The 23,448-nt window shown below is 43.7% G+C and overlaps 1 protein-coding gene across 5 annotated transcripts in view; it reads left to right on the forward strand.

The window, feature by feature from the left end:
• garre1 (granule associated Rac and RHOG effector 1) overlaps positions 1–23,448 on the forward strand; it is a 200,728-nt gene that overhangs the window by 33,323 nt on the left and 143,957 nt on the right. The gene's annotated exons all lie outside the window — the stretch shown is intronic.

Raw genomic sequence — 23,448 nt, forward strand, 5'->3', positions numbered from 1 at the left:
TTCCGGAGATGTAGAGGAAAAGATTGCAGACATGATTCTGGATAGGAGCGAAAGTAACAGGGTAGTTGTTATGAGGTACTTTAACTTTCCAAATATTGACTGGAAACGCTATAGTTTGAGTACTTTAGATGGGTCAGTTTTTGTCCAATGTGTGCAGGAGGGTTTCCTGACACAGTACGTAGATAGGCCAACAAGAGGCGAGGCCACATTGGATTTGGTACTGGGTAATGAACCAGGCCAGGTGTTAGATTTGGAGGTAGGTGAGCACTTTGGTGATAGTGACCACAATTCAGTTACGTTTACTTTAGCGATGAAAAGGATAGGTATATACCGCAGGGCAAGAGTTATAGCTGGGGGAAGGGCAATTATGAGGCGATTAGGCAAGATTTAGGATGCATATCTTGGAGAAGGAAACTGCAGGGACTGGGCACAATTGAAATGTGGAGCTTGTTCAAGGAACAGCTACTGCGTGTCCTTGAGAAGTATGTACCTGTCAGGCAGGGAGGAAGTGGTCGAGCGAGGGAACTGTGGTTTACTAAAGAAGTTGAATGTCTGTCTTATCAGGAGGAAGAAGGAGGCTTATGTAGAGATGAGGCGTGACGGCTCAGTTAGGGCGCTTGAGAGTTACAAGTTAGCCAGGAAGAGAGAGCTAAGAAGAGCCAGGAGGGGACATGAGAAGTCTTTAGCAGGTAGGATCAAGGAAAAACCTAAAGCTTTCTATAGGTATGTCAGAAATAAAAGAATGACTAGAGTAAGATTAGGGCCAATCAAGGACAGTAGTGGGAAGTTGTGCGTGGAGCCTGAAGAGATAGGAGAGGCGCTAAATGCATATTTTTCGTCAATATTCACACAGGAAAAAGACAATGTTGTCGAGGAGAATACTGAGATACAGACTATTAGACTAGACGGGATTGAGGTTCATAAGGAGGAGGTGTTAGCAATTCTGGAAGGTGTGAAAATAGATAAGTCCCCTGGGCCGGATGGGATTTATCCTAGGATTCTCTGGGAAGCTAGAGAGGAGATTGCAGAGCCTTTGGCTTTGATCTTTATGTCGTCATTGTCTACAGGAATAGTGCCAGAAGACTGGAGACTAGGAAATGTTGTCCCCTTGTTCAAGAAGGGGAGTAGAGACAACCCTGGTAATTATACACCAGTGAGCCTTCCTTCGGTTGTGGGTAAAGTGTTGGAAAGGATTATGAGAGATAGGATTTATAATCATCCAGAAAGGAATAATTTGATTAGGAATAGTCAACATGGTTTTGTGAAGGGTCGGTCGTGCCTCACAAACCTTAGTGAGTTCTTTGAGAAGGTGACCAAACAGGTGGATGAGGGTAAAGCGGTTGATGTGGTGTATATGGATTTCAGTAAAGCGTTTGATAAGGTTCCCCATGGTAGGCTATTGCAGAAAATACGGAGGCATGGGATTGAGGGTGATTTTAGCAGTTTGGATCAGAAATTGGCTAACTGTAAGAAGACAGAGGGTGGTGGTTGATGGGAAATGTTCATCCTGGAGTTCAGTTACTAGTGGTGTACCTCAAGGATCTGTTTTGGGGCCACTGCTGTTTGTCATTTTTATAAATGACCTGGATGAGGGCGTAGAAGGATGGGTTAGTAAATTTGCGGATGACACCAAAGTCGGTGGAGTTGTGGATAGTGCGGAAGGATGTTGCAGGTTACAGAAGGACATAGATAAGCTGCAGAGCTGGGCTGAGAGGTGGCAAACGGAGTTTAATGCAGAAAAGTGTGAGGTGATTCACTTTGGAAGGAGTAACAGGAATACAGAGTACTGGGCTAATGGTAAGATTCTTGGTAGTGTGGATGAGCAGAGAGATCTCGGTGTCCATGTGCATAGATCCCTGAAAGTTGCCACCCAGGTTGATAGGGTTGTTAAGAAGGCGTACGGTGTGTTAGGTTTTATTGGTAGAGGGATTGAGTTTCGGAGCCGTGAGGTCATGTTGCAGCTGTACAAAACTCTGGTGCGGCCGCACATGGAGTATTGCATACAGTTCTGGTCACCGCATTATAGGAAGGATGTGGAAGCATTGGAAAGGGTGCAGAGGAGATTTACCAGGATGTTGCCTGGTATGGAGGGAAGGTCTTGTGAAGAAAGGCTGAGGGACTTGAGGCTGTTTTTGTTCGAGAGAAGCAGGTTAAGAGGTGACTTAATAGAGACATACAAGATGATCAGAGGATTAGATAGGGTGGATAGTGGGAGCCTTTTTCCTCGGATGGTGATGGCTTGCACGAGGGGACATAGCTTTAAATTGAGGGGTGATAGATACAGGACAGATGTCAGAGGTAGGTTCTTTACTCAGAGAGTAGTAAGGGCGTGGAATGCCCTGCCTGCAAAAGTAGTAGACTCGCCAACTTTAAGGGCATTTAAATGGTCATTGGATAAACATATGGATGATAATGGAATAGTCTAGGTTAGGTGGGCTTCAGATTGGTTTCACAGGTCGGCGCAACATCGAGGGCCGAGGGGCCTGTACTGCGCTGTAATGTTCTTTGTTCTATGCTGTTCCAAGAGTAAGCTGCAAATGTTCTATGAACTTGACATTGAAGCTACTCATGCACTTCTGACTTTTCCAGTCTATATGTAGATTAAAATTTCCCATCATTATCACTGTACCTGAGCTCCAATGATTTATTTTTTTATGCTGCACAGTATTGCATGGTTGCTGGTAGGGTGCCTGAACACCACTCCTGTAAGTGATTGTTTGCCTTTATCATTTCTCATCTTTATCTAAACTGCTTCCACAATCTGGTCTCCTGCACTTTGGCCATCCTTGTCTAGTGTGTTAATACCACCATTAACTTAACAGAGCCCCCTCTCACCTTTTGCTAGCTTTCTGTCCTTCCTAAATGTGCTGTGCTCTTTAACATTAAGGTCCTGGTTAATGTTATCCTGCAAAGATGTCTCTGTCATGGTTACCAGAATATATGCATTTTTTTTAGTGCAATTAGTTTATCTTGTTTGCTTGGAATGTTATGTGCATTCAATACAGAGCTTTTCACAGATCTCAGATTTATTACAGTGCAGAGGAAGGCCATTTAACCAATCTTGTCTGCAAGAGCTGTTTGACCATTTTAACTTTGCCAATTGCTTGTCTTTTCCCAATTACCCTGCATATAGGATGAATATTTAAATAGAAACAAAGTCCTCTTGAATGCCTCACTTTAACTTGCCTGCACCACACTTTCAGGCAATGCATTCTGTACCCTTACTACTCACTCTGCGGAAAAAGTTACTGCTTACAGGTGAGACCAGTTTCTTCCTATCTAGTCTGTCCAGACCCCTCAAGATTTTGAAAACTTCTATCAAATTTCCTCTTAATCTTCACAGTCCCTTAACAGTCCCAACTTCTCCAATCTTTCCTCATAATTGAAATTTTACTTCTGTATTTGTATTATTTTCATAGCCTCTAGCCTTATCTATTAATTTAATTTTAGATTTGTACTCTATCCCTTCCTGTCATAATCTGTTTATCATTTCTCCTCTTAATACTTTTCTCTTTTGTTTGACTCTATGCTTTAATTTACCAGATTTTTTTTCTTTCCAATTTTCAACCATTGCCCTTACTGTTTAGAACCATAGAATCATGGAAACAGGCTCTTCAGTCCAACACATCCATGTCAACCAGGTTTCCTAAACTAAACTAGTCCCACTTGCCTGTGTTTGGTCCATATCCCTCTAAACCTTTCCTATCCATGTACCAGTCCAAATGTCTTTTAAATGGTGCAATTGTACCCACCTCCACCACTTCCTCTGGTGGCTTGTTCCATATATGCACCACCCTCTGTGTGAAAAAGTTGTGCCTCAGGTGCCTTTTAAGACTTTCCCCTCTCACCTTAAACCTATGATTTGATTTAAAATTCTCTCTACTACCTTAGTTATGGGGCTTGCAGGAACACTAGCTCCAGCATGATTCAGATATACACTATTCCAGTGCTGCAGATCCCCAGTATTGGTACCAGTACTCCACAAACATGAGATAGTAGGAACTGCAGATGCTGGAGAATCCGAGACAACAAGGCGCAGGGTTGGATGAACACAGCAGGCCAAGCAGCATCATAGGAGCAGAGAGGCTGACGTTTCGGGCCGAGACCCTTCATCAGAAAAGGGGGAGGGGAAGGGGGTTTTGAAATAAATAGGGAGAGAGTGGGAGGCGGATAGAAGAGGGATAGAGGAGAGGATAGGTGGAGAAGAAACAAACAGGTCGAAGAGGCGGGGATGGGGCCAGGAAAGGTGAGTGTAGGTAGGGAGTTAGGAAGGGGATAGGTCAGTCCAGGGAGGACGGACAGGTCAAGGGGGCGGGATGAGGTTGGTCGGTAGGAGATGGAGGTGCGGCTTGAGGTGGGAGGAGGGGATAGGTGGGAGGAAGAACAGGTTAGGGAGGCAGGGACGAGCTGGACTGGTTTTGGGATGCGGTGGGGGGAGGGGAGATTTTGAAACTTGTGAAATCCACATTGATACCATTGGGCTGCAGGGTTCCCAAGCGGAATACGAGTTGCTGTTCCTGCAACCTTCGGGTGGCATCGTTGTGGCACTGCAGGAGGCCCAGGATGGACATGTCGTCTGAGGAATGGGAGGGGGAGTTGAAATGGTTCGCGACTGGGAGGTGCAGTTGTTTGTTGCGAACCGAGCCTAGGTGTTCTGCAAAGCGGTCCCCGAGTCTCCGCTTGGTTTCCCCGATGTAGAGGAAGCCACACCGGGTACAGCGGATGCAGTATACCACATTGGCAGATGTGCAGGTGAACATCTGCTTGATGTGGAAAGTCTTCTTGGGGCCTGGGATGGGGGTGAGGGAGGAGGTATGGGGGCAGGTGTAGCACTTCCTGCGGTTGCAGGGAAAAGTGCCGGGTGTGGTGGAGCTGGAGGGGAGTGTGGAGCGGACGAGGGAGTCACGGAGAGAGTTGTCCCTCCGGAAAGCAGATAAAGGTGGGGAGGGAAAGATGTCTTTGGTGGTGGGGTCGGATTGCAGATGGCGGAAGTGTCGGAGGATGATGCGTTGGATCCGGAGGTTGGTGGGGTGGTACGTGAGGACGAGGGGGATTCTTTTTTGGTTTTTATTGCGTGGACGGGGTGTGAGGGATGAGGTGCGGGAGATGTGGGAGACACGGTTGAGGGCGTTCTCGACCACCGAGGAGGGGAAGTTACGGTCCTTGAAAAACGAGGACAACTGAGATGTACGGGAGTGGAATGCCTCATCCTGGGAGCAGATGCGGCGGAGGCGAAGGAATTGGGAATAGGGGATAGCATTTTTGCAGGAAGGTGGGTGGGAGGAAGAGTATTCTAGGTAGCTGTGGGAGTCGGTGGGCTTGAAATGAATATCGGTTTCTAGGTGGTTGCCCGATATGGAGACAGAGAGGTCCTTCCTAACTCCCTGCCTGCACTCACCTTTCCTGGCCCCATCCCCGCCTCTTCGACCTGTTTGTTTCTTCTCCACCTATCCTCTCCTCTATCCCTCTTCTATCCGCCTCCCACTCTCTCCCTATTTATTTCAAAACCCCCTTCCCCTCCCCCTTTTCTGATGAAGGGTCTAGGCCCGAAACGTCAGCCTTTCTGCTCCTATGATGCTGCTTGGCCTGCTGTGTTCATCCAGCCCTGCACCTTGTTGTCTCCACAAACATGAGCCCATTTCTCTCCAAGATGCTGTCAGACCTGAATTTCTCCAACAATTTCTCTCTTTGTTTCCCACTTCTCTCACACTAGTCTTTTGAGCCGTACATTCATCTATCTAATCAGATTTGTCCTATGTGCATACGTGTGGTTCAGGTAATAATAAAGAGATTATGGCCTTTGAAATTCTGAAAACCTTGGCTGACTTCATTTCTCCCTCATTAGACCCACTGGGATATGAAATTTAATTATATCCACTACCCAGCACTGTCTAGGAATCATCTGGGACCTTCTCTGTCTCTGTATGACTTAATGTCAAAGCATGTGCTCCGTTTAACCACAAAACTCTAAGGGGGATCTTATTCTGTTCCTTGTAAATCTTTCATCGCATTATCTCCCTGGTGAGGAAACAATTCTCTTGTGGCTGGGATTACTGATGAACTGTGGTCAGAATGTTCTGCTTTGTGGCTGTTCACTGCACTGTTAGTTTACTGAAAGGAATCAAGATTCCTCAAGACTGATTTAAGAGGGGTTTTGTTTTCTACTGTTTCTTTTAGAAATTGTTGCGCAGACAACTTGAAATTTCAAGCAGGATTTTTAAAAAGTGCAATCGTTCTTTAATGCCATTTCACTGGTGCTTTCCTGTTGCAGAATGAATTGTCAAACTTTTTCTCTCACCTCCTACAGCCTGCACCTGCTCTCCCAGCAGCTCTCAAAGCAAGCAACTAGATTGGCTTCTGATTAATGCTGGATTGTTACATTGACCTGTTATCTAGGGGATTTCTGTCTCCGAGCTTCTTAGAGGGGCAGAATTGTTAGTATTTGTTTATTAACAATGTCTTTATTACCAATTCATCCTTGTTTGTATCTTTTCATCAATGTTGCAACTGATCATTTTTATCTTAGATCATAGAATCCCTACAGTGTGGAAACAGGCTCCTCGGCCCAACAAGTCCACACCGAACCTCAGAACATCCCACCCAGACCCATAACCCACCTAGTTTACACATCCCTGAACACTATGGACAATTTCCCATGGCCAATTGACCTAGCCTGCACATCTTTGGACTGTGGGAGAAAACCGGAGCACCCGGAGGAAACCCACGCAGACACGGGGAGAACGTGCCCAAGAGTGGAAACGAACCCGGGTCCCTGGTGCTGTGAGGCAGCAGTGCTCAACACTGAGCCACCGTGCCATTCCGCAATTCATCCAGATTACTGTCTTGTCTGCAGTGAGATGTGTCGTTTTGTGATGTGTAGTTACTGTCGTTGACCACATCAAGACTTCATCAACAAGAAGAGGAAAGCTCTCTATATGTGGCAAAACAGTGTCACCAGTGAGGGAAATTCAGGAAACAGCAAAGACTGAGTTACAAGGAAGAACTAGAAAAATCACGAACCAATGGTGAACTGAGAAAGCCGAGGAGCTGCAACTACTTGCTGGCAAGCATGACACCTGGGGTTTTTCAAGGCAATATAGAGACCTAACATCTTCAGCTTCAGTGGTGTCGGGTAAGAATGGAATCTTCTGAGAGATAGAAAAAGCATCTTCATCTGATGGAGAGAACACTTTAAAGAACTCCTAAACCATGATACAGTTGTAGTTGAGGAATTGTTGGAAATCCCCCAATTCCCCATCAAAGATGACCTTGGTCTCCCACATAGTGTAGCAGAAGTCAGAGCCACCATTAGACGCATGAGAAATGGAAAGGCTGCAGGAGTAGATGGGATTCCAGCAGAGATTTTCAAACTTGGAGAAGCAGAGCTTACCCATCATCTCTATCAACTGTTCCTGAAAATATTGGACAAAGAAGAAATCTCTACTGATCTCAGGCATGCTGCCATCATCATTAGCTTCAAGAAAGGAGACAAGATGGATTGTGCAAACTACTGATGGATCACCCCACTCTCCTTCACTGGGAAGATCATTTTCCAAATCCTCGCTTGGTGCCTTCTCCCAGTCTCTGAGGAAATCCTTTCAAGAAAGGCAGCGAAGCTCCCAATCAAACTGTGCAACCATGATTTTGACAACTCAGCAACTCCACGAGAAATGTCAGGAACAACATCAGCCACTCAACATGGCCTTCCTTGATTTGAAAAGGTTTTTGTTTCAGCCAATTAGGAAAGTGCAATGGAAGACCCTGTCAAAGGCCAGCAGTCCAGTAAAATTCATCAACGTCCTCTGTCTCTTCTATAGTAAGATATTGGTGTTAGTTCTCACTGGTGGTAATATGACAGAATCCCTTGATGTCAAGACAGGTCATTGCTCCTGCCCTTTTCTGCATCTTCATTGCCACCATTCTTCATCTTGTCAAAAAATAAGCTTCCAGGAGGTGTGGATATTGTCTATAGGATGGATGGAAAACCTCTCAACCCCAACTGTTTAAAATTCAAGAAGAAAATGACACTGATACCACTTGTCATGGAACTTCAGTATGTGGATGATAATGTCATCTCCACTCTCCCAGAAGGGAATCTTTAAGCCTTGCTAATGCCTTCATGGAAGTATACCAAAGAATCAGTCTCAGCCTCCAGAAGACTCAAATTCTTTATCAACCCATCCCAGGGTAAATTCCAGTCCATCACACCATTAAGATCAGAAGAGAAATTCTCCTATGTGGAGTGTTGAACATTTTCCCCAACCTGGGGAGCCTTCTCACCTGTGGCTGGCATCAATGCAGAGATCCAACACTATAACAAGCTCCCACTAATAACAATGTGATATTTGCTAGATCATCTGCACCAGTGATGTTGGTGAGGGATAGATATTGACGAGGACAAAGGGGAACCTCCCTGACCTTTAAAATTATGTTGTGGAAACTTTGATATCCAGTAGAAAAGGTGGATGTCTTAACACATGACATGTAAGATAGAGCCCAGTGCATTTGATCTGGGGTTTCCCCTGGATTGTGGGGTCAAGCTTTTGGAGTCAGATTTTAATCCACCAACCTCTAACTGGGGTGGGAGCGCTATTCACCGACATATTGAGTTTCAAGCCATGCTCAGTTATTAGGGGCTGTCGCAAGCGAGCACTGTCTTCATACAGCAGCACCAAAATGCTCGCTTTTGCGGTATGCTTGGTTGACATGCTCACCGAACTAGCACATTTAATCATTTAGTCACCTTGCAATAATTCTTGAAGAACTGCTCATTCAGATTTGTAAATCAGGAGTTGTAAAATTCTTCTGTGGGAGGCACAAATGGCAAAACAATTCACATCAAAGGCACTTCACCTTTTTCTGGGCACTTTGCATGACCCCAACTAACAAAGATGAAATCAGTAATACACTGAGGGAGCTTTTCATTCATGAAGGTATCACGATGCTGAAATGAATTTAGGGGATGGTTGACATTATGCAGTGGAGATGGTTTTTGTGTGCATGTGTAAACCATTTCTCTGTCAAGTACCCAGGTAAATACACTCCAAGCTGGAGTGCTTTTAATGTAAGCTGCTTAAGCTTTTATATCTTTGACAAGTAGAATTGTATTAACTTATAATTTACAATTCTGCACAAATGATTCTTCAGAGTACATCAGGGAGGCTGATGCACTAACAATGTGCTGTTTCAACGAGTACTTCAATTAAGGGTACTTTCTGGTACCTTTCCATAAGAGCAAGAATTTTGAGAAACAAGACAGGCCTGTTGGGCACAATGAACCCATCTCTTCTGACACGCCATGCCTGATTTCTCACTGAAATAAAAACAGAAAATACTGGAGAAACTCAGCAGGTCTGGTAGCATTGTTGAAGAAAGAAATAGAGTTAACGTTTTGACTTCCATACAATTTCTTCAGAACTGAAGGAGCTGGAAAAGTAATCGGTTTTATGCTGTTGAAAAAGGGGAAGGGGGACCAGGTGCAACAAGAATGGAAGGAACAGCGTGGTTAGAGGGAGAGAAATTAGGGATCTAAGATGTCATAGATCAAAAGACAAAGGCAGTGGTAATGGTTGTAGAGAAGGGACACTCTAACTGAAAGCAAAAATAAATTAGAATAGACACTTTGGAGACAAGGATTAAACAAGCATATCATGACAGAGGACAGTGTTCATGGTCTGAAGTTGTTGAACTGAACGTTGAAACCAGAGGCTGTAAAGTGCTTTAGTGAAAATCCTGAAGTGTGTGTGGGCTTCAGCAGACAGGCCTAGGTCAGAAATGTAAGCAGAAATGGCAGAGGATGATGCTTTGAATGCAGAGGCTATGGGGTGGAAAGTGAGTTCTTTGAGAAAGCACAAGCAGAATTCTGGTGATCTAAAACAAAGTAGCATTTAATTGCACCTGCCCTCCATCTCGCTGTCAACACACCATCTACCCAACATGACCCAGCACCTTCTGGATCAAAGAGAAGTCTTTAAAAGTAATTTGTAGTACGATATTTGTTGAAGGACAGGAAGAGAGACTGTTTCGGTCAGGGTTTGTTGGTTTCTGGTTACCTCTTTCTCGTGTGTGTCTTTTTCGTATCTTTTCACAAGATGGTGCAGGTGCCGTTTTCGGTTAATAGAATGTCTGGTCTTAACTGACTAATATTGTAGCTGCTTATGCCATGCGATAGACTTCATCACTGGCGTTTTATCTAGTTGAGATCCTGCGTTTGATACAAAGAACCTAATACACTGGATTGATTTTGATCATCTGAGGCAGGTGGAAAAGATTTTCCATGTAGATCCTGGGTGTGTCTCAAGTTGCATTTGCATGTCCTGGGGTAAATGGGTAGAGGTGGGTGTGAGATGTAGTGGTGGGGAGAAAATGTATTTAGCTATATAGAACGGCGAATGCTTTTTTGGCCAGCTGGTGATTTCTGCCAATTTTGTATGTTCTTATGTGCCTTTTGTGACCTTGGTATGTTGTGGGCAGCAAATACAGTAGACCAGATTGACTGAAGTGCAGGTAGATTGCTGCTTCATCTGGAAGGTGTGTCTGGGGCCTTGGATAGTAAGGAAGGAAGTGGGAAATGGCAAGTGTTGCACCTTATGTAGTTGCATGGGAAGGTGCCATGGGGATATGGAGAGGTATTGGGAGTGGAGGGGAGTGGACTATGCTGTTCTGGAGGGAATGGTCCCTGAAATTGACTGGGGAGAGGAGGGGAATATGTGTCTGCAGGTGGCTGACGTGGCGGTTTATGATCCTTTGGATACAGAGGCTGCTCAGGTGAAAAGTAAAGACCAGGGTACCTATTCTGAGGAAGGGTCACTGAACCCAAAATATTAACTCTGATTTGTCTGCACTGATGCTGTGAGACTTGCTGAGCTTTTCCAGCAATTTCTGTTTTTCCTTCTGATTTCCAGCATCTGCAGCTCTTTCGGACTTTATTTAGGGGACCCGGTTGTTGTGTGTGAGGGCTTGGGGTATGGTGGTGGCAGAAGTGCGGGAAATGGATTGAACGTGGCTAAGAGTCCTGTTGACTGCGATGGTGGTGAATTCTCAGCTGAGGAGAAAGTTGGAGGCCCCCCTGTGGATGGTAGCATCATTGGAACTGATGTGACAGAGATGGAGAAATTTTTCTTCTTTATTCATTGACAGGATGAGGGTGTCGCTTGCTAGGCAGCATTTATTGTCCATCCGTAAATGCCCAGAGGGCAGTTGAGAGTCAAGCACATTGCTGTGGGTCTGGAGTCACATGTAGGCCTGACCAGGTAAGGATGGCAGTTTCCGTCCCTAAAGGACTTAGTGAAACAGATGGGTTTTTCTGACCATCAACAGTGGATTCACAGTTATCATTAGATTCTTAATTCCAGATATTTATTGAATTCAAATTCCACCATCTGCCGTGGCGGGATTCGAACCCGGGTCTCCAGAAAGTTATCTGGGTCTCTGGATTAACAGTCCAGTGATAATACCACTAGGCCATCACCTCCCCAGCAGAAACTGGCAGAATGGAATGGAGTCTTTACAGGAAGCAGAGTGTGAGGATGTATACTAAAGGTAACTGTAGAGTTGGTGGGTTTGTAATTGATATCAGTGGTCAGCCTGTCCCCAGAAATAGAAACAGAGAATTTGAGGAAGGGAAGGGTGGAATCAGAGATGGACCAGGTGAAGGTGAGAACAAGATGGAAATTGGAAGTGAAATTGATAAATTTTTCCATTCCAGATGTGATATATAATTGAGGTACTGGAAAAAGAATTGTGGAGAGGGAATCGATTAGGACTGGAACGAGGAGTATTCTATGTGACCTACATCAAGACAGCAATAACTGGGCCCATGTGGGTACTCATAGCCACACCTTTTGATCTGAAGAAAGTGAGAGGAGCTAAAGGAGAAGTTGTTCAAAGTGAGGTCAAGGCCAGGCAGAGGAGAATGATGGTCAGGCCTTTTCTCACAGAAGAAACAGATAGCCCTCAGACCAGCTTGATAGGGACAAAAGGGAAGAGGGATTGCATGTTCATGGTAAAGAGGAGGTGGCTTATGGAGGTAAACTAGAAATTTTGAAACTGGCAAATGGGCTGGACACAGGGAGAGAAAATCATGTCAAAGTAGGAAGAAATAAGTTCTGTGGAGCAGGAACAGGATGAAACATGCTCATGGATAGCTCTGTCGGAGCTTCTATCACGACAAGTTTTATCTGAAAGATGGTGTCTCTAACAGTACAACACCCTGTCAACACCACAGTGGCGTGTCAGCCAAGATTTTGCCCCAGTACTGAAATAAGCTTTGAATCTGTGATCTGCTAAACTGACACAAGTCCTCACTGAGCCAAGCTGCTTCACAATTAATGGAGACATTGCCCTCTGTATACCCTTAACCAAAAAGCTAAATTTTTCCTTTGCCTCCCTGATACTATTCTGTACGTAGCTGGTAGTAGCTTTTGAGCATATAAAATAACTGAGCAATGTAGGCCAGGACAAACTTGATCTCTGCTGAACAAGTTAATCTCATATGGAGCAACAGTGTAGGTGTTAAATTAACCTCAGTACACATAGATTCGGTAATGAAGCATTAGACAGAATTTCCACTCCCATTGGCTTTTCCTTCCCTCAACTCATTTGAAGATGTATCCATGACGTGGAGGTGCCAGTGTTGAACTGGGGTGGACAAGGTCAAAAGTCGCACGGCACCAGGTTATAGTCCAATAGGTTTATTTGAAATCGCAAGTTTTCGGAATGCTGCGTCTTCGTCAGGTGAAGTTGCCAAAAGCTTGTGATTTGAGATAAACCTGTTCGACTATAACCTGGTGCTGTGTGTCTTTTGACTTTTGCAAATATAGGCATGTGAACAGCGGTATTGATTGGCTGAGACTTGGCTGTGATTCCTCTTGTTGTTGACTAGCTTACTCAAGCTGATACCCAGGCTCATGCACCTGTCTAATGGGTGAAATACTAGCACCAGCGGGCATCTGTGAGCTGTAAAACTGTAGCTCCAGCAAGGTGCTGGCATTTACAAGAACAGTGTGGGGTGGAGGCTTGAAATTTGGCAAGAGAGAGGAAAGAAGAAAACAGATGGTAGATCTCTATTTCCAGTAGTTTTTTAAATAAGTTTAATTGAATCTATACTTGAGTTCACAGAAGCCAACTCTTTCACCCAACAGATATATCCTTGCTTTCATTTTCCATGTAAGACAATTATTATCCAATGTGCCTACTATGTTGCTATATCTTTAATTTCCTATTCCTTCGGCCACTATTTGATCTAATCCTAAAATGTTGACGTTATTGTCTGCTTCAATTTATAATTCCAGCAGTGCATTCCACTGCCTTACAACTTTCTTTTTAAGAAAAAACCTTTTCTTCCACTGCGTCTTAAATGTCGTATTTAATGTCTGCTTGTTCTAGACTCCTCATTCGTTCAGAAGTTTCTCTTTCCTTTTCCTATAATTTTGAACCCTTCCATTAATTTCCTTTGTACTTAAAACAAAAAGACTTGCATTTATATTTCTCATTGTCCCAAATTGCTTTAGGAATCCCCTCCAACAACCTGCCCACCACTGATATCAGATTCACCTGCCCATTGTTCCTTGGCATTTCCTTACCACCACTTTGAAATAATGGCACCACGTTAGCCACCCACCAGTTTTCCAGCACCTCACCCATGGCTATTGATGATACAGATATCTCAGCAAGGGGCCCAGCAATCACTTCCCTAGCTTCCCATAACGTCTTGGGATACACCCTGATCAAGGCCTGGGATTTATCCCTGAAACAACATTCTGAAAACAAATGATCTCATTTATTTCATTGCTAGATTTGGGAGCATGCTGTGTACAAAATGGTTTTTCACATCCTACTTTACAGCAGTGACTGAACTTTTTAAAAGTACTTGTTGGGATGTGCTATGGTCAGAGAAGATGTTACAGAAATGCCGGTTTTGTCTGTTTTCCCGGCCTGATGAGTGGATTCCTGAGCTGAACAGCACTGGTTTGCCCTCTGCTCTTCTTCCTGTTGCAGCTTGTGGAAAGATTGTGGACAGGAAACCTGATAAAGGGCAAGCAGAGGTGAGCACTTTGGCAGTAAACATATTAACTTCTAGATTCCCTTGTTTTTCTCGCTCTCGATGAAGCGATTATGCATATTGAGATGAAGGATTCTGGACTGCTATATCATACAAGCGCTGCAAAATTCTGATCCATTGACATCAATGTGGCACAGTGGCTTTGTGGTTAGCACTGCTGCCTCACAGAGCCAGGGATCAAAGTTCGATTCCACCCTCGGGCGACTGTCTGTGTGGAATTTGCAGGTTCTCTCCGTGTCTGCGTGGATTTACTCCAGGTGCTTTGGTTTCCTCCCACTGTCCAAAGATGTGCAGGTTAGATGGATTGGCTATTGTAAATTGCCCATAGTGTCTAGGGATGTGCAAGATGGGTGTGATAGTCATGGGAAGTGCGAGGTTACAGAAATAGGGTAGGGGGTGGGCCTGGGTGGGATCCTCTTCAGAGGTTTGGAGTGGACTCGATGGGCTGAATGGCCTGCTTCCACACTGTAGGGATTCTATACTTGTATTCTGTAAAGTGAAATATTGTAGCTTGATACATGAGAAGCGTCATGAACCAGCCTGATTGAGCACCAGCGAATTGGTGAGATGAGCCTGTATTAAATTATTCTCCTCCCATAAAAGTCCCTACTCACCCACATTCAAACCACTGCAGAAAACACTATCAAATTTGGGAATTGAGTTCGAATGCTGTTTTTTTTTTTAAGAAGCAAGAGAAATTATACAAATTTGTAATCGTATGTCGACTTGGCTTAGTGGTTTTGTCATTGTGGTTTATAGTTTAGATTCTTGTGGTGTGGAATTGAGTTGTGTGGACTGAAATCTCAGTTACAGTCTAGCGTATCAGCTGATTTCTTACTGGCAGTTACACTTTTTGTTTTGGCTTCTCTTGGTTGTGGAAAATTTGGCCAAGGTTTTAACTCTTTCCTGGTGATAATATTTCCCCTTGGGTATTTTTTCCAATTTCCTGTTGAAAGTTACTGTTCCACCACCCTTTCAGATAGCACATTCCAGATTATAGCTTCCTGATGTTGCCAATAAAATTAAATCTGTCTCTGCTGGTTAGGGAATCTTCTGCCACTGGAAACACTTTACGAACATAGTAACATATGAATTAGGAGAAACAGTAGACCTCTTGGCTCCTTGTGTCTGCTGATCAAAGCTGATCTAATTGCGGCCTGAAATTTCCTTTCTTTTCACTTACTGACAGCCTTCAATTCCCTTTGACCCTTAAAACTGCCTTAAAAATATTCAGCCAAATTAAAGCTCAACAGATAACAGGGAAGGCAAATGAACCGTATTGGTCTTTCATTCCAAAGGAATGGAGTATAAAAATAAGTGTTTGGTATGATTGTCTTTATTGGTCAGTGCATTGAGTATAGGAGTTTGGGATGTCATGTTGCAGCTATACAGGACAGTGGTTAGGCCACTTTTAGAATACTGCATTCAATTCTGGAAGGGTTCAGAAAAGATTTACAAGGATGTCGCCAGGGTTGCAGGGCTTGAGCTATAGGGATAAACTAAAGTCAGAAGTCAAGCAGCAACAGGTTATAGTCCAACAGGTATGTTTGAAATCACAAGCTTTCGGAGCGTAGCCCCTTCGTCAGGTGAAGTGAGAGAGAAGCACACAGGCACAGAATTTATAGGCAGAGAGATCATGTTACTCCAGTCATTTGGTTTGTCTCCAGCAGCACCTTATTTTGGCTTTTTGTAATTATCCCTCTGCCTCACTTAATCAGATTATAGGTCATCCCTTTGCTTGTTATTCAGCTGATGACACTTTACTCATGGTGTCTGACACTTCTGATCACCTGCAGAAACTTATTATTTGGAACTCCACTTACACCATTTGTATGATCTTTTGATCTCTCTGCCTATAAATTCTGTGTGTGCGCGCGCGCCTCTCTCTCATTTCACCTGACAAAGGGGCTGTGCTCTGAAAGCTTGTGATTTCAAATAAACCTGTTGGACCTGAAACGTCAGCCTTCCTGCTCCTATGATGCTGCTTGGCCTGCTGTGTTCATCCAGCTCTACACCTTGTTATCTCGGACTATAACCTGGTGTTGTGTGACTACTGGCTTTGTCCACCCCAGTCCGACACCAGCACCTCCAAATCAGGGAGAGGCTGAATAGGCTGTGGCTGTTTTCTCTGGAGCATTGGAGGCTGAGGGGTGACCTTAGAGGTTATAAAATCATGAAGGGCATGGATAGGTTGAATATCCAAGGTCTTTTCTCCAGGGTAGGGGTGTCCTAAACTAAAAGATATAGGTTTAAGAAGAGAGGGAAAAGATTTAAAAGGGACCTGAGGGGCACCTTTCCCATGCAGAGGGTAGTGCGTGTATGGAATGAGCTGCCAGGGGAAGTGGTGGAGGCTGGTACAATTACAACATTCAAAAGGCATCCTAATGGGTATATGAATAGGAAGGGTTTAGACAGATATGGGCCAAATGCTGGCAAATCAGGCTAGATTAGTTTAGGATATCTGGTTGGCATGGACAGGTTGGTCTGAGGTCAGAGGCAGAGTTGGAGGAACTTGACCCGGTGCTAAAATGCCCCAGGGGGAGCTCCAAAAAAAAAGTCTATGCCTGTGGACTTGGAGGGGGAGGGATGTAGAGATTTGAAAAGAGGTTAGTTAGATGAACACCATAGAATGAGTTCCCTGTTTGGGGTTGTTAATCAGGTCCAATCAGGGAGCCTTGGCTGACATAAGAACAAGTGTGTCAGACATCCTTATCACTCTGAGAGCTGGCTGTGAGGGAGCTGGATCAGTATCCAGGACTCTCCATGTTTAAATAATGGGGGACTTAGTGATGGGATATCGGTCTTTGAGTCATTTCAGATTTGGCTGAGTGTCCCTTTAGATTCAGTCCCTTTAGCCCTAATTTCTCGCTAAGCAAGAACACTTTATTAACTTTTAACATCTCAAAATGTTTCACAGAAATGCTGTTGAATAAAATTTCACGCTGAACCACTTAAGATATAAGAGCAGGTGGCCAAAATTGGTCAGAGAAGTAGGTTTTGGGGAGAGCTTTAAAGGAGAAAATAGAGATTGAGATTCAGCAAGATAACTTGTTAGGACTGTGACAGCTGAATATATAGTGTCAATGGTGGAGTGGTTAAAGTGAAGATTTCTTAAAAGGCCAGCATTGAAAAAGCAGAGAGATCTCAGATGGCTGAAACCCTGAAGGAAATTAGAAATAGACAAGTACTCACTACAGGATACTCAGCATCTGACACACTGTTGTTGCTATTGTATTTATGTGGCTGGCCCAGTTTAGATTTTTGGTCATCAGGGACCCCAGGATTTTGATAGAGTATTGGTGATAATAATGTTTTTATATGTCAAGAGGATGTGGTTAATTTTCTTTCTGAAGATTGCCATTGCCTGGCAGCTGTTGGGCACAAATGTTACTTGCCACTTATCAACCCAGGTTTGAATTTTGTCCTGATCTTGCAGCTCATAAGTACAAACTACTTTGTTATGGAGCAACATGATGGCTCAGCGGTTAGTACAGCTGCCTGTCAGCATCAGGGATCCAGGTCTGATTCCAGCCTCGGGCAACTGTCTTTGTGGAGTTTGCACATTCTCCTTGTGTCTGTGTGGGTTTTCTCCGGATGCTTCAGTTTCCTCCCACAGGGATGTACATGCTGGTGGATTAGCCATTGGAAGGGTAGGGTTACAAGGATAGGGTAGAAGGTTGGGTCTGATTGGGATGCTCTTCAGATGGTCGGTGTGGACTGGATGGGTTGAATGGCGTGCTCCCATGCTGTAGGGATTCTATCACATAACTTGCAAGTGGCATTGACCACTGCACTCATTTCTGACATTTAAAGTAACCGAATATTGTTGAACACTCAATGCAATGCAACCTTGATATCAAGAGCAGTCATGCTTGTCTTATCTCTAGAATTCGACTCTTTTGTCCATGTTTGAACCAAGGTTGTATTGAGGTCTGAAGTACTCGGCTGTCATTGACACCTTCCATCATTTTTGTGATCAAGATGAGACTGATAGGCTGTGATTGGCCAGGTTCTGCTTTTTGCAGGCAAGACATAACCGGGCACTTTCCACTTTGAGGGATAATTTAGATGATAGAACATAGAACGTAGAACAGTACAGCACAGTACAGGCCTTCGGCCCACGATGTTGTGCCGAACTTTTACCCTAATCCTAAGGTCTATCTAACCTCCACCCCTACTTTATACTATCATCCATATGCCTATCTAATAGCCGCTTAAATGCCCCTAATGAGGCCGACTCCACTACCGTCTCCGGCAATGCATTCCACGCCTCGACCATTCTCTGAGTAAAGAGCCTACCTCTGACATCTCCCCTATATCTAGCTCCACTCACTTTAAAACTATGCCCCCTCGTAATAGCTACCTCCACCCTAGGAAAAAGTCCCTGGCTGTCCACTCTATCGAAACCTCTGATAATTTTGTACACCTCTATCAAGTCACCTCTCATCCTTCGTCGTTCTAAAGAGAAAAGCCCTAGCTCTCTCAACCTTTCCTTGTAAGACCTTCCCTCCATTCCAGGCGATACCGTCTGCACCTTTTCCAACGCTTCCACATCTTTCCTGTAATGAGGTAACCAGAACTGGACACAATACTCCAGATGTGGGCGAACCAGGCTTTTATATAGCTGGAGCATAACTTCACGGCTCTTGAACTCAATCTCCCTATTAATGAAAGCTAACACACCATACGTCTTCTTAACAACTCTATTCACCTGGGTGGCAGCTTTCAGGGAACTGAACCCCAAGATCCTTCTGCTCCTCCACACTGCCAAGAATCTTTCCGTTAACCCTGTATTCTGCTTTTAAGTTTGTCCTTCCAAAATAAATCACCTCACACTTTTCAGGCTTAAACGCCATCTGCCACTTCTCAGCCCAGCTCTGCATCCTATCAATGTCCCTTTGTAACCTAGAACAGCCCTCCGCACTATCCACAACTTGACCCACCTTCGTATCGTCCGCGAACTTACTAATCCACCCTTCCACTCCTTCATCCAAATCATTTACAAAAATCACAAATAAAAGAGGACCCAGAACAGATCCTTGTGGTACACCACTCGTAACTGAGCACCATGTTGAATATTTTCTGTCCACTACCACTCTTTGTCTTCTAAGAGTCAGCCAATTCTGAATCCAATCTGCCACATTTCCCCCTATCCCATGCCTCCTTACCTTCTGCACGAGCCTACCATGGGGAACCTTATCAAACGCCTTACTTAAATCCATGTATACCACATCCACTGCTCTCCCTTCATCCACGTGTTTGGTCACCTCTTCAAAGAATTCAATAAGGTTTGTGAGGCATGATCTACCCCTCACAAATCCATGCTGACTATCAGGAACCAAACTGTGCCTTTCCAAGTGATCATAAATCCTTTCTCTCAGAGCCCTTTCCAATAATTTGCCCATCACTGACGTAAGACTAACTGGTCTGTAATTTCCGGGGTTATCCCTATTCCCTTTTTTGAACAAGGAATGACGTTTGCCTCTCTCCAATCTTCCGACACTGTACCCGTGGACAGTGAGGACGAAAAGATCATCGCCAAAGGCCCTGCGATCTCTTCCCTCGCTTCCCATAGAATCCTTGGATAAATCCCATCAGGCCCGGGGGACTTATCTATCTTCAAGTTCCTCAAAATTCCTAGTACATCTTCCTTACTAACATCGACCTCCTCTAGCCTATCAGCCTATGTTCTATGTTCTATAAGACAAGCATGACTGCTCTTGATATCAAGGTTGCATTACATTGAGTGTTCAACAATATTCAGTTACTTTAAATGTCAGAAATGAGGGATATTTGCTGATGAGTGCAGTGTTCAATTCCCCTTGCAAGTTATATGTTGTACTAATGCTGGGCTCCCCACTGTTAAAGGTGGGTCTGCTGTTAGAACTACCTTCCCTGGTTAGTCATTTAACTGTCCACTACCATTTAAAACAGGAAATGGCAGGACTGCAGAACTTTAATATGATCCATTGGCTGTGGGTTTGCTCAGCTTGTTTGTTGCATTAGTAAAATAGAACTATTCTGCCTCTTTGCTGCATGGTTCCATTGGAGATTTGCATTGGTGTTCAGGGGCTTCCCAATTTCTGAGCTAAAACTGCTTCAGTGGTGCAGTTTAGGTACAGAAGCTCCAGTTATAAAAATGATTTACCAGTTACATTGATCCTGTTGGCATGGATTTCTTTTTCAGAAAAGGAAGCAAGAGCTCTCTTATTCCTCAGACTTCAAAATCGACCTCTGTGTATCTTTCCTTTTCAATACTTCCCTGAAACTCATCAACTTGCTGTGTTTATGAGGCTGATTAATGGCAAATTACATTTATAGTAAGATTTGCATGTTGATGAATGCAATTGTATATGAAATGAACACTAATCTTCTAATTATCAAGAAACAGATGGCTTGCTTAGGACTCGAGCTTAATGCTGGCTGACTAAATGTTATTTTCCTCATCAGCTTATCAGCCATAACATGAACTTTGCTGAGACCTTAATCTTTTCATAGTTTGCCAGTAGCTTTCCCGCCTCTTTCCAGAGTATTTTGGTCCCATTTGTAATATTGATAATATTGCATTCCTTCCTTTCCTTCTGGAAGTTAGTCTTGTTTGGATATTATTCCTCAGGCAAACTTTCTGGGTATAATTTTAGTTATTTGTTCCAGCTTAGTTAATTCAATTTTCACACAATATCCACTGCTGTCATTGGTTGCAGGATAAGGGACTGAAGCTCAAACTATTTCTTTCCCTTAGATTGTTCTTGTATTTATTTTCACAATATTGTAACATGGTGTTGGCATGGTCGTATTTATTTCTAATCTGTGGTTGTTCTTTTTCACAGTTATCAAGTAACCACACTCTGCCTCATTGGACTAGCGTGGTCATTTTTAGGTGAAGGTGGCAGGTGATGGCCTAGTGGTATTGTCGCTCGACTGTTAATCCAGAGACCCAGATAACATTTTGGGGGCCCAGGTTTGAATCCCGCCATGGCAGATGGTAGAATTTGAATTCAATGAAATATCTGGAATTAAGAATTTAATGATGACCGTGAATCCATTGCTGATTGTCAGAAAAACCCATCTGGTTTGCTAATGTCCTTTAGGAAAGGAAAGTGCCGTCCTTACCTGGTCAGGCCTACATGCGACTCCAGACCCACAACAATGTGGTTGACTCTGAACTGCCTGCTGGGCAATTAGGGATGGGCAATAAATGCACCTAGCCAGCGACACCCCCATCCTTTTAATGAGTGAAAAAAGGTTCTCTTCCCTGGCAGTGAACAGTTGAATTTTCATGACAGCCTATTCATTTTTCTTGGCTACTTTTCTCATGCCAGTTCATACATTACTTGATGTATTGTATTTCATTGCATAACTTTTGTAATAAAGAAATTCTCGTATTTCAGTAGTGTCTCTCATGATCTTAGTGTCTTAAAGTAACCAATTAAGACATTTGGAAGTGTAGCCCCTGTAATGTATGAAATGTGATGACATTGTGTCCAGCAAACTCCCACAATGGCAGTTTGGTGACCAGATAATTTGAATTTTTATTTAGGTGTTGGTCAAGGGATAAATGTTTGCTAGTAGACCATAGAACAGTACTGCACACGAGCAGGCCCTTTGGCCGACCACATCTGTGCTGACCCCTGCCATTCTAAACTAATCGCATCTGGCTGCACATGGTCTGTATCCCTGTATAACCTGCCTATTCATGCGTCTGTCTAATTGTCTTTTAAACACTGCTATTACCCACCTCCCCTGGGCAGCTCATTCTAGGCACCTACTCCCTCTGTGTAAACATCTCCTTTAAATTCTCCCCCTCTCACTTTGATCCTATGCTCCCTAGTATTTGATACTTGTACCCCTCTGTGCCTATCGTAATTTTATGTATATCTATCAGGTCACTTCTCAGACTCCACTCTAGTGAAAACAATTAAAGTTTGTCCAACCTCTCCTTACAACTAATACACTCCAATCCAGGCAAAAGCCTGGTAAACCTCTTTTTGCATCCTCTCCAAAACTTCCACATCCTTCCTACAGTGTGGTGATCAGAACTGCGCACGATGGCCCAAATATGGCCTAACTAAAGCTTTATACAGCTGCAGGATGACTTGCCAATTTTTATACTCAATGCCCTGACCGATAAAGGCAAGCATGCTGTTCACCACCTTTACCACCTGATCTACTTGTGTTGCCACTTTGAGTGAGCTATGGACTTAGGCCCCAAAATCCGTCCGTATATCAGTGCCCCTAAGGGTCCTGTCATTTACTGTACACTTTCCTCTTGCATTTGACCTCCCAAAATGCATCACCTCACATCTGTCTGGATTGAACTCCATCTGCCATTCTGCTGTTCAACTTTCCAACTGACCTATATTATATTGTATCTTTTGGTAACGTTCAACATTATCCACAACGCCACAAACTTTCATGTCATCTGCGAACTTACTTATTGGGCCACCTACGTTTTCATGCATATCGATATATTTTATGTATATAATATATATTTTATATATATGCACACAAAGAGAGAGAGAGCGCACTGATCCTTGCGAAACACCACTAGTCACAAACCTCAAGTCAGAAAGACACCCTGCCACAACTACTTATGACCATGCCAATTTTATATCCAACTCACCATTGATTCTGTGTGATTTAATCCTTAGGACCAGCCCAACTTGAGGGGCCCTGCTTCAGAACAGTGAGGACTCCCTAGTTCTTGCTGTCATTGTGCAGAGGAGGTGAAAACACCATCTCTGACTTTGCAACACAAAGGCAGTGCTGGCACCCAGAGTATTAACTTTGGTTGTGAGATCTTGACTTTGGATTAAAACTTAAAGCCATATTATTCTGACTCCAAGATATAAGAGCTTTCTACTGAGCCATGGTGCTGTGAGAGGATCCTTCAATGTGCGGTCGTAGAGTAGTTTGTAAGTTTACATTCTTTTGATGTGAACAGTACTGGCAAGAGTAACATTTCTGGACCATTTCACCTTACAGCTGAATGATTGACTAGACCAGTGCTTTGAAGAGGTAGGGATGGGCTAGATTACTGAAAATCTGGAATCACATACAGCAGAGAGTCCTCTGCTTTTCGCAAGTTTAGAAATATCTGAAAATTTGAAAAAATTAGGCTCTATAAAAGTGACTTCATAGTTCTCAAGATTGTTACAAAAATCCTATGTCCTTTCAGAAATGAAGCCTGTTGTTTTTATTCAATTTGGGTCTATAGGTAACTCCTTTCCCACATCTGCATGGTTAACGCTTAACCTGAAACAAGACACTTAGTTGTAACAAACTGCTAACAAATAAATAGTTCAGTAAGGAAGTCTACCACCAATGATGTGGGGAAATTAAGAATGATCAATGACTGCTGACCTTGCCAGTGAAACCCACATCTT

This window comes from Rhincodon typus, chromosome 15 (genome assembly GCF_021869965.1).
Source record: "Rhincodon typus isolate 14 chromosome 15, sRhiTyp1.1, whole genome shotgun sequence".
Classification (NCBI taxonomy): Eukaryota; Metazoa; Chordata; class Chondrichthyes; order Orectolobiformes; family Rhincodontidae; genus Rhincodon; species Rhincodon typus.